The sequence below is a fragment of the Lutra lutra genome, chromosome 10 (genome assembly GCF_902655055.1).
Source record: "Lutra lutra chromosome 10, mLutLut1.2, whole genome shotgun sequence".
Classification (NCBI taxonomy): domain Eukaryota; kingdom Metazoa; phylum Chordata; class Mammalia; order Carnivora; family Mustelidae; genus Lutra; species Lutra lutra.
The window spans coordinates 101,318,643-101,330,047 of NC_062287.1; the positions used below are offsets into that span (position 1 = coordinate 101,318,643).

General features: G+C 38.3%; 1 pseudogene; it reads left to right on the forward strand.

Moving 5' to 3' along the window:
• The first annotated feature begins 6,992 nt into the window (after positions 1–6,992).
• LOC125079990 (olfactory receptor 5AK2-like) lies at positions 6,993–7,906 on the forward strand (annotated as a pseudogene).
• Positions 7,907–11,405: the final 3,499 nt, after the last annotated feature.

An 11,405-nucleotide genomic window follows, 5' to 3' on the forward strand; every position in this document is an offset into this window, starting at 1 on the left:
ATTTTTCAATCCAATAAAGCTGGTATCGTTCTAAATCTTACCTTTCCCTGTTCACAGAACATCTTAAATGATCATGATGATATTATAAGCCTAGGAAATGCCCCTATCCAAAGGTATTTGTGGAATTGAGGGCCAAAGCCTACTACCAGCTGACACAAATAAGGTGACCAAAATGAATCAGAGCCAGGTCTCCGTCCAGGTGAGCCTCACACTCTTTGTACATGGAGCCGGATGGAGCTGTGAGAAAAAGGTAAGTGTTTCGAGCGACAAGTATCAATGTGCCTTACTTATGCTGTCTTAATAACAAGCTAGACTGTCAGAAAGGAAGATATTTGGAGATGGTCCTCAAACTCATAGGAGTAAACAAGATGTAAATTCCCTAAAGGATAGAAACTTGGGGGAAAAAAAATTTTAATGGTGTCAGCTGAGAAGTTCAATGCTTTGCACTCAGCCCCCAGTGCTTCAGATTCTTATGGGAATAGATCTGAATCCCAAGAGCTATTCTTCTCTCAAAGCTGCTAGACTCATTGTGGGGTGCCTGCTCATGTCTACAGGAGGCTAGGAAGGACTCAGCTGACCTCAACGTGATGGACTCTAACTGGCCTTCCTTAGTTTAAACAACTCAAGAATCAGCAGGTAGGGGAGCCCTGGTTGTTTGGATTCCGTTTGCTTTTGCACCAAACTGCTGGATGACCCCTTGCCTCTGCCCCTAAGGAGTGTTCCAGGGATCATTTACTCTGTGAGAAGTTCTGTAATGAGGTGGAAGGAATCCAGCCTTTATCTCCTTGGACCCCTCTCAATTGCTGTCAGCTTTTCACCATTTTCAGTTTTGACCAAGCCCCTTACAAAGTTTTTTTAACTCAATTTTGTGTGTCAGTTATACTGAGGGTTTGTTTTGTGGCAATGTCTTATCTGCTTTATCTGTACTTTATTTTGACCTACTTCTTCTGTCTTCTCCTTCCCAGTTAAATGGCCCCATCATTCACACAGTTGATCAGAACAAGCATCTAGGAGCCCAACTTGGTTTTCTCTCTCTTTCACTTCCTAAATTCAAACCAAAAGCAATTTTCCTATAAACTACCTCTCCAAAACAATGCAACTAAATATCATTGTCTCCGTATCCCTTATACTATTCTAATTCAAGCCCCTGTTATCTTTCAAAAGAAAGACGGCATGAGCCTCATCAAAGATCTTCCAACTTCCATTCTTGCTCTTATCTAAGTCTAATCAACAGCAGGAATAATCTGTCCAAAGCAATATGTCTAATGTCACTTCTCCCACAATGAAACTCTACTATGATGACTCCTTATCACACCAGGATAACATTCAAACTCCTGAAGGCTCTGTGTCATAAGGCATTTGCCCAGTTTCTGACCCCATGTGTAACATGTCCCCTTTAGTCCCTCCAACCCACTTTCTTGTCCTTGGAACACACCAACAGACCAGGTTCATTCCAGTTCCCACTTTAAGGATTGTGCACTATACTTTCCCAGAGGTGGTTTTTGTTTTCCCTGTGCCATCTCTATAAGGAGGCTTCTCCAGACCAAGGTGGGACTTCTTATCAGACACCATCACTCCACACCCATTCATGTATTTATTCCATGGATTATCCAGCATTTTATTTTCCTTAAAGCATTTACCCATGTTGGAAATTGTCTTGCCTTTCAATGGGTTTCTCTGTGCTTACTCTGCTCTGCACACACACTAGGACGCAACTTCCATGAAAGTCATATCCATATTTTCCTATTTCCTATGTGACCCCGGTGCCTAGCACAAGGCCTCCCATATGGCAAGTGTAATAATATCTATTGTATTGACATTGCACATTTCACATAAAATCACTGAATTTATGTTTTTCCTCAAAAAGACAGGATTTTGCCATTTGGGTTCTTTTTCAACTTTGTTTCTGGCTCAGACCTGGTGACTGAGATCTTAAATTCTGGATTCCAAGTGACTTATTTGAATTCCATATGCATATTGTACTACCCCTGCGGTCATGGCTTACTCACTTCACATCTCTAAGAGGCAGTTCCTTTATCTGTAAAATGCAGATAATAACAGTGGTTATGCATAAGGTTGTGCACAGACTCAGCAAGATAATGCGTGTAAAATCTTTGAGCCCAATGTTTCCTAATGGCAAACACTAAATACGTATTATTACTATTACCAGTGTTGGTTTGGTGCTCTCAGTAGTCACCACCATAAAGTAGAAGGGGCAGATTTCCCCACCAGAGATTATGCCTCTTTCATTCACACCCATTCATGTGTTTATTCCATGGATTATCCTTCTAGCACAGTCAGCATTTGTTCAATCAAAGGACGACTAGAACAAGGTCTGTTACTTAGTAGGTAACCAGGCAACAGATTCAAATTTATTGAGCACTTCAAGAAACATGGATTAAATTACTGAATGCATGATTCCATCCTTAAATCCATGAAACCTGAAATCCAAAGTCTCCAAGAGGTTTAGTAATTTGCTCATGTTCACCCAGTTAGGGAGAAAGTCAGGATTTGGACCCAGTCCAATTGACTCTGAGAGTTCATGCTTTAAATCCCTATGCCAGCCAGCCCTATCACCTCATCCATTTTCCTAGGAAGAAGACCAAGAGAGACAGCCTCTTTTTTTAAAGTATTTTTATTAACATATAATGTATTATTTGCCCCAGGGGTACAGGTCTGCGAACCATTAGGCTTACACATTTCACAGAACTCACCATAGCACATACCCTCTCCAGTGTCCATAACCCATCCACCCTCTCCCTATCCACCTCCCCACACCCCAGCAACCCTCAGTTTGTTTTGTGAGATTAAGAGTCTCTTATGGTTTGGAGAGACAGACTCAATATGGCATGAAACCACTGGACACCAAATATGAGAAGAAGAGGCAAAAAAGCAGGAATTTAGAACAACCTATTGCTCTTCAGTCACAGTTCCTGCTAGGACATCTATCTCTGGAAGAGAAGAATTTCAACTCTGCAGAATCACTCATTAGGCACTTGCACTCCGGGAAGTGTTCTAAAGAGCTCTCTGAAGTGATGGTCTAGAACTATAGGATAACACCTGTGAACTTTCTTTTAATGATGCCACGGTACTAATGAAATGAGGCGTGGAGATAATCAAGTTAGAAGGGCATGTGAATGTCTTCACTGAGGTTGCAGACAGAGCTTCCATTGAGGATCTTGCCTATCTGTGCAACATCCCAGAGAGTCAACAAGGTAAATGACAATGATAACAGGCACTGCAATGAAAAGAAGGGACACTTTGATTAGGAAAAGTCTTCTAGCAATGATAATCCTGATGTCCCCTCTCATGGCAAAGTCCTTTGTTGTTCAAGATATATGCATATGCATTCCCTTCTTGCTCTTCCAACACACCACAGATGTGGCTCTGAGGGAACCACATCTTCCTATTTTATAGACAGAGAAACTAAAGTTTAGAGTAGAATGATCCAGCAGGCAAAAGCGGATTTCCAAAACTCTCAAGATCAGCCCCAGGTTGGAACAGATGGTCCCCAAACTCATAGGAGTAAACAAGATGCAAATTCCCTAAAGGATAGAAACTTGAAAAAATAAAATTTTAATGGTCTCAGCCGAGAAGATCAACACTAGGCCCTCCACTCAGCCCCCAGTGTTTGAGATTCTGACGGGAATAGATCTTAATCCAACAGCCCTCAATAAAACTGCCCTGCCCCATTTGTAGCAAAAGCAAAAATATCACCTTGTAGCAAGTGTTTTTCTAAGCAGACACTTGGTGCAGTATCCCGAAGGAAAATCCAAGCCTAGAAGTCAGAGAACTAATACCAGGAATTTTATCTCTGGTTCTTTGCAGACTCCGGAAGATCAAAAGTTGAAACAGAGTCGCAAGATGTACTGATGGAGTGAGTTGGGAGCATTTTCAACATTCAGTTCCTAAAACACTTGAATACTGTCAATGCACGGTAAAAGTTTTGAAACTAAAATAGTTCGTCTTGGTTACCAGCTAACACTGTGGGAATGGAAGAAGTTGGATCTACATACAACTTTACTTTATTTAAGAATATCTTCGAGTAGAGCAGTAGTTGCTGGGGGGGTGGGCAAAGGATGGAGGAAATGGGGACATGTTGGTCAAAGGAAACAAATTTTCAGTTAGAAAAGGAATAAGTTCCAGGCATCTGATGCACAGTGTGGTGATTCTAGTTAACAATACTGTATTGTGAGAGTTGTTGCAAGAGTAGATTTTAAATATTCTCACCATAACAACAACATGATAATAATGTGAGGTGAAGGATATGTTAACTAACATTTTGCAATATACATGTGTATCAAGTCCTCACAATCACATCTTAAATGTATACAATATTACATTCAATTTTATGTCAATAATATTGGGAGGGAGAATTTCTTTGAAAGTTGTACAGAAAAATTCCATAGTAATTTTTTTTTAATTTTTTATTTCTTTTCAGCATAACAGTATTCATTGTTTTTGCACCGCACCCAGTGCTCCATGCAATCTGTGCCCTCTCTAATACCCACCACCTTGTTCATAGTAATTTAATATAGAAATTATTCCTAATTAGAGCAACACTCCTTAGTTGTATATAATGGACTCCCTATTGCGTCTTTCCTTTAGCTTGTGGGCCAACATCACCATGCATTCGTTCAAATATTTCCTCTGCTTGGAGCTGCTTTCCCTGACCATACAGCTCTCTTTCTTATACGATCCCAAATACAGTTCTAGAACCAATTGTAAAGCCACTTATTTTAGGGAAGTTTTCTATATCCTGTGATAAAATGAGATTAGTTTGCTAAACTAAAGTCAAACAGCATATGGTTCATATCTCCTTTGAATACTATTACCTTTAACTTCTGTCACAGAGAACCAACATAAAAATTGAACTTGAGGACTGGATGTAATTTGCTTACCAATCTAGATCCAAAATCTCTGACCATTGTTATCAACACCTGAGATGTTGGATTTTTCCTTTGGACTGAACTGACCTCTTTTAACCCTTAAAATGGTAATACTCTTATTTCTCTAATGTCTTGTAGAGGAGGTGTGGCTTTAATTTAAAAAAAAAATGGCAGCATTTGACTTGCTGAGAGTTAGTTTAGTATTCCTATAAACTGTACTTGAAAGGCAACTTAGGGTGTGTAAAACATATACAAGACATACTTAATAATTAAAACAAGACATACAGACTATACAACACACACATGTAATCACTAGATATCTATGAATATAAAATATCATCAATACCATAGAAGCACCAGTATTATACCTTACTGTAATTCGTCAAGAAGCGCTTTCCTCAGCATTATGATTTTAAAATTCGGGTAAAGAAATGTAGGCCTAGGGCACCTGGGTGGCTCAGTAGGTTGTCTCTGCCTTCAGCTCAGGTCATGATCTCAGGGTCATAGAGCCCTGGGATGGAGCCCCACATCGGGCTCTCTGGGCAGTGAGGAGCCTGCTTCCCTTCCTCTCTCTCTGTCTGCCTCTCTGCCTACTTGTGATCTATCTCTCTCTGTGTCGAATAAATAAATTAAATCTTTTTTTTAAAAAGGTATAAGAATTTTAGAGCTTACATCTAATGAACCCTCTAATCTATCAGTATCAGCTGATTTTTCAGTTTCTTGACCACTTCTCAATGGAAAATATTATTAATATTTTATGCTACCTCTATTTACTCTTATTTTTTGACCTGTTTACCAATTTCTAAGCTCCCCATTTCTTCTTGTTTCTGAAACTTTTTTAAGGATCATATAACTCTCTTCTGAGCAACAGTCCTTACAAATATATTTAGTGCTCAACGTTTGGTGGTAAACTCTCTCCATTTGTTTTTGTAGGACAGTGTTTTATCCGTGTTTTTCATTAACTTCTAACATATAGATGTAAAACCTTCATAAAAGTTAAAATGATGGTACAGTGAGCACTGGGATATACTTCACCTACATTAACCAATTCTTTTTCTTTCTCTTTTGCTTTATCTCTACACAGACAAATGGACAGATGAGAGATATCTGGCATGTACCTTTTGCAAACAAAGAAAATCTCTATTATAACCACCTGTTCCCACCAAAGAAATTTGATATTGATGAAATTACATTATATATATTCACTATTCTAATATCCCCACTTTCCCCACAATATCTTTAGCAGATATTGTAGTTGCAGATCCAAGAGCCAGTTAAGGATTATGTATTGAATTTAGTTGCAATGTCTTTCCACTCTTATTAAATCTAGAACAGTCTCCTGCTTTGTATTATATTTGTCTGATTTTTATGAAATTGATATTTTTGAAGTGTCTAAGCCAGTTAATTTGTAGAATTTCCTATCATCCAGATTTTTTTTCAAGTTGCTTCATGATGATTAGATCCAAGAGAATCATTTTTGGCATTAAAACATGAGTGATTCTGTTGTCCGTCCTTCTATATATGTGCATGTATATGCATGGGTGTATATATATAAAATGAGAGGACTGTCTGGCATGTAAAGATGGGAGTTGTATGCTAAGGATAGTTGTAGAAAGACATTCTGAAGTCAAACATGTGTAAACCATGACCAGATCTCAGAAAATTTCTCTAATTCATGCTACTAATTTCAGGAGCTTGACCAGGATTAGATAGATAAATGGCTGAGAAAAACCTGCAAGTAAAGAAAAGGTGCAAAATCATATTTGAATATTGTTGCCAGCAAATACGGATACCTGTTTAACATAGTGGAAACGTGTTAATCTATATTTCTTAGAATCACACATATTAGAAGTGGATCTTCTATGAGATCTTCATTTTTGAAAATGAATCCATGGCTCACATATCACTTTTTATGTGGTGATTACTTATCAGGGAATTAGTAGAAATATAGAAAACAATAAATCTTTTTTTGTGAGTGTTTGCCATAAGAAGTGAACTCAAAAACAGGTGGCTGAAATATAAGAAACTTCTTTTAAGAAGTTGCAAAGATTTTCTTTCTGTTCTTGGTCATCTTCTTCTTGGTCTTTCTAGACTTCAGTAGCCATGACAAAAGAAAATAGCACTGAAGTGACTGAATTCTTTCTTCTGGGATTTGGCGCCCTACATGAGTTTCGATACATCCTCTTCATTGTATTTCTGGTCATCTGTGTGACCACCATGGAATGATCCTACTCATCAAAACAGATTCCAGATTTCAAACATCTATGTACTTTTTCCTACAACATTTGGCCTTTGTTGATATTTGTTATTCCTCTGCTATCACTTCCAAGACGCTGCAAAACTTCGTATTAGAAAATAAGTCTATATCATTTGAGGGCTGTGTAATGCAATTATTGGTTTATGGAACATTTGCACCCAGTGACTGCTAGGTCCTGACTGCTATGGCAGTGGACCATTATGTAGCCTTCTGTAACCCACTTCACTATCTCACAATCATGTCCCAAAGAGTCTGCCCCCAATTGGTAGCTGGTTCATATGTCGTGGGTTCAATAAATGCTTCTGTGCATACAAGTTTTACATTTTCACTGTACTTCTGCAAATCCAATACCATCAATCACTTTTTCTTTGATGTCCCCCCAATTCTCGCTCTTTCATGCTCTAACATTGACATCAACATTATACTCCTTGTCTTTGTGGGATTTAACTTGATGTTCACTGTGTTGGTTGTCATCTTTTCCTGCACATATATCATGGCTGCCATCCTGAAGATGTCTTCTGCTGCAGGAAAGAAAAAAGCCTTCACCATATGTGCCTCCCACATGATAGCAGTAATTAGTTCCTGTACAACCCTATCATACATGTACTTACAGCCTCAGGCTAACAATTCCTAGGAGAATATGAAAGTGGCCTCTCTTTTATGGCATTGTGATACCCATTTTGAACCCCCTGGTCTATATAGCCTGAGAAATAAGGAGGTAAAAGAAGCTCTAAACGTGATGAAGAAAAAGTTCTTCTAGGATGGACCCAAGTTTTTAAAATTCAGCCCATCAGAGCATCAAGTAGGGATATTTGACCATTGTGTAATGTTTCTAAAGTTGGGAACACATTCACGTCTTAAGCCAATGTTTTTCAATAGGTAAGTTCTTAAGAATGCAAGAAATATGGTAACATCTCATGGAACTAATTTTCCCCTGAATAGAGTTTGAGAAATGTGTCTCATTTCTCATATTTTATTGAGATTATTTAAAATATTAAAAAGTATGTACAGACTTCATAAAGTATTTAGTTGCTTCAAATATATTTCAGATGTGTTCTTAAAGACTAGAAAACCTTAGTTTTGTATATAATCAATATTAAAATTGAAGTTCATTATTTTCCTTTCACTTAAATGACTTCCCTAAATTATTTACAAAGAAACTTTTCATATGTTCTGTTCCAATTATTGTATAAGCATGAATGTAAAATAAATGCACTGTTTTGTAAAGTCCCTTATGACTCTGGCTATACTTCCTACTTAATAGTCCCATATTAGTTACATTCTCTAGTACTTGAAAACACTTATTTCTTATGTGATTATGACTTATGTTTGTCATTAGTTACCCTCTTCATTCCAAATCCATCTCTTTCTTGCATAAGGTAAGGAAACTTCCAGAAATATTTTCTATATCTCTCCCTACTTAAGATAGAAAAACTAGAATGTAGATTGATCCAAAAACCTAAACAATTCACTTATGAAAGGGCATCAATCATTTTAATCTAGACAAATAACTTTAAACCATAGGAGTTCAATGAGAAGTTGAAGGGAGTCCAAGAGCCCTTTGAATCAGGAAGATAAGCTGTTACCAGAAGTGCTTAAGTAAGTAGATTGAGGACAAATGATGGAAACGACCACATGAATCTAAAGAGGACATGCTAGTTACATGAAAAACAAGTTTCACATGAAAATAACACCAGACAGACTAATGATCTGTCAGAAAATATATTGTTAAGTAACAGTGGAAAGAAACAGAAAACAACAAGAGAAGAAGAAATATTTTTCAAATATGATATCTTGCATCCATCCTGAAAGAAGAGAAAAAATTAACCTGGAGTCGATGTGGGATGACCAGAGTCTTAACAGCAAAGACTCCACCTTTGTAAAGGAGGAGACCTTCTATAAAGGGAAGGTCCAAGTACCTTCAGAGACCAAGATCAGGATTAGTTGCTAGAGAGTCATTAGCAAAGTAGACAAAGGGTGCCCTGAGACCCTGGAAATCAGAGACTAATGTACAATATGGTATCTATTATTAAAATACTATATTGTATATTAGAAATTTGCTAAGGAGGCAGAAGAAGGAAAATTGTAATCATATAAAGTGATGGATATGTCAATGAGTTTGATTGTGGTGATCATTTCACAATGAATACTTACATCAAAATATCAAGATGTACATCTCGAATATATATAAACTTTGCCATGTATACCTCAGTAAAACTGGAGGGGAAAGATGATGAAACAAAAACTTGGTACATTTTGGGAAGTCTAAATGGCCAAATTGGAAATAGGGTGCAAAATGGAGAGTCACACAGTACTCTGCATTCAATACCAAGGTGAAAGAAATCCCAAAAGGAAATAAGTTCTGTGACAAATGGACACAAGCAATGAAATCTGTGAAATTTATATGAAGGAAGAAATGGTTGATCTGGGCTGTGACAGGGAATGGTAAGGGATTGTTAGCACTTATCGAAAAGAAAAACTTCCCTTTCTCCATATAGAGTAGTAATGGTCTGATGCATAATCATACATTGTTTCGTCAATCGCCAGCTACACCTTATTGTTTCATTAATCATCAACAGCCCATGATTTAAAGGGTGTTTCAGGTCTGGCAACTGTCTCTAAAACATTATGATAGAAGCTCAATTAGTCAACCAAAATTTGACGTCGATGATTAGCAAGATGACTAACTTTACAGAAAATATTAGTCTAGACCGAGATGGAAGAAAATATAGCATCACACACAAAAATTTGGAACAAGAAAGACACAAAGAAAAGAATACCTACAGAAGCTGAAAGACAAATTGTCTACTCACCATCCTGCTGCAAAATGTAGCTGGTTGTCCATTCTCCTTTTACTCCTGTTTTGTGTGGAAGATGATGCAGTCAGGTAAGAAGAAATTACATTTCTCAGCTTTCTTTGTAGCTAGGATGGCCTGTGTCTTAGTTTGTTTTCCTGGGATAGATACTTGTGTAAAGATAACATATGCAGGAGGGGTGAAGAATTAACCATAACCTAAAGAGCAGTCTGGTCTATGTCTCCAGCTACTGGGGTGATCTGTAAGCCCCTGGAATATCATTCCCGACAGGAGTGTCTTTGTTTGCCTGGAGAATTTGGCCAATGAACAACCTAACGTTGTGATTTATGATAGAAGCTTTGAGACACACCTCATTAGTTCTAACTTTCAGAGAGACTTGGGGGCTAAAGTTGAGAATGAGAGATCAGCCACCTGAGAAATATGTCATACCCAGAACCGTAAAGAATCTGGATATTAAAGGTGAGTCTCCCAGGTCAGCAGTACTCCATGTAGCAGTGTTGCTACATGTTGATGTTCAGGACAGTCCTCTGAGGATGATGGAATTTTTGTGTTTGGATCCTCACAAACTTTGCCCTATGCATTTCTTCCTTTGGCTACTTTTAATTTGTATCTTTTTATTATAGTAAAACTAAAATTATATGTATAGTTCTTTTCTGATGTGTTAGCCAGTTTGGACTCTATTACAAATTACCATATGCTGAGTGGCTTCTAAAAAACAGAAATTTGGTTCTGGAAGTTAGAAGTCTGAGATCAGGGTGTCAACATGGTCAGGGCCTGGTGAGAAGCGCCTTCTGGATGGCAGACTGCCAACCTCTGCTCTGTCCTCAATGATAGTAAAAGATCTAGAGAGCTCTCTGGGGTCTCTTCTATAAAAGCATGAATCCCACTCACCAGGCTACACCCTCGAGATGTGCCTCCTCCAAAACCTTCACCAACTGATACCATCACATTGAAGATTAGGATTTCGACAGAAGGATTTGGAGGGACACAAACATTCAGTCCAAATCACCAGAGTTCAGTGTGTCATTCTAATGAATTGCCAAGCCTGAGGGTGATTGTGAAAAAGCCCCCACATTTGTAACCAACTGCAAATGAGAGTGGCCCTAGGGACCCCTGGACTTTTGACTGGTGTCTGAAGTGACATCAGTCCAATGGGAACAGTTTGCCCACACTGTGCAATTTGCTAACCTTTTGGATGGGAGTTATCCCAAGCAACAGAGAGCAGGAAGCATGAGATATAGAAAAACAGAAGTAAGGAAAGGGCGAATAACTTAGCTGGCTTACACCCTGGAAACTAGAACTCGGTCTCAGTCCCTGAAGGACAAGACTATTATTCAATCCTTCTGCCCCCATTGCATGGAGGTCATCCAAGGTCATCCTCAGGCTTCAGAGACATTCCTGAGGTAGAGAAGCACAGAGATACTATAGGAAACCACTCACTAG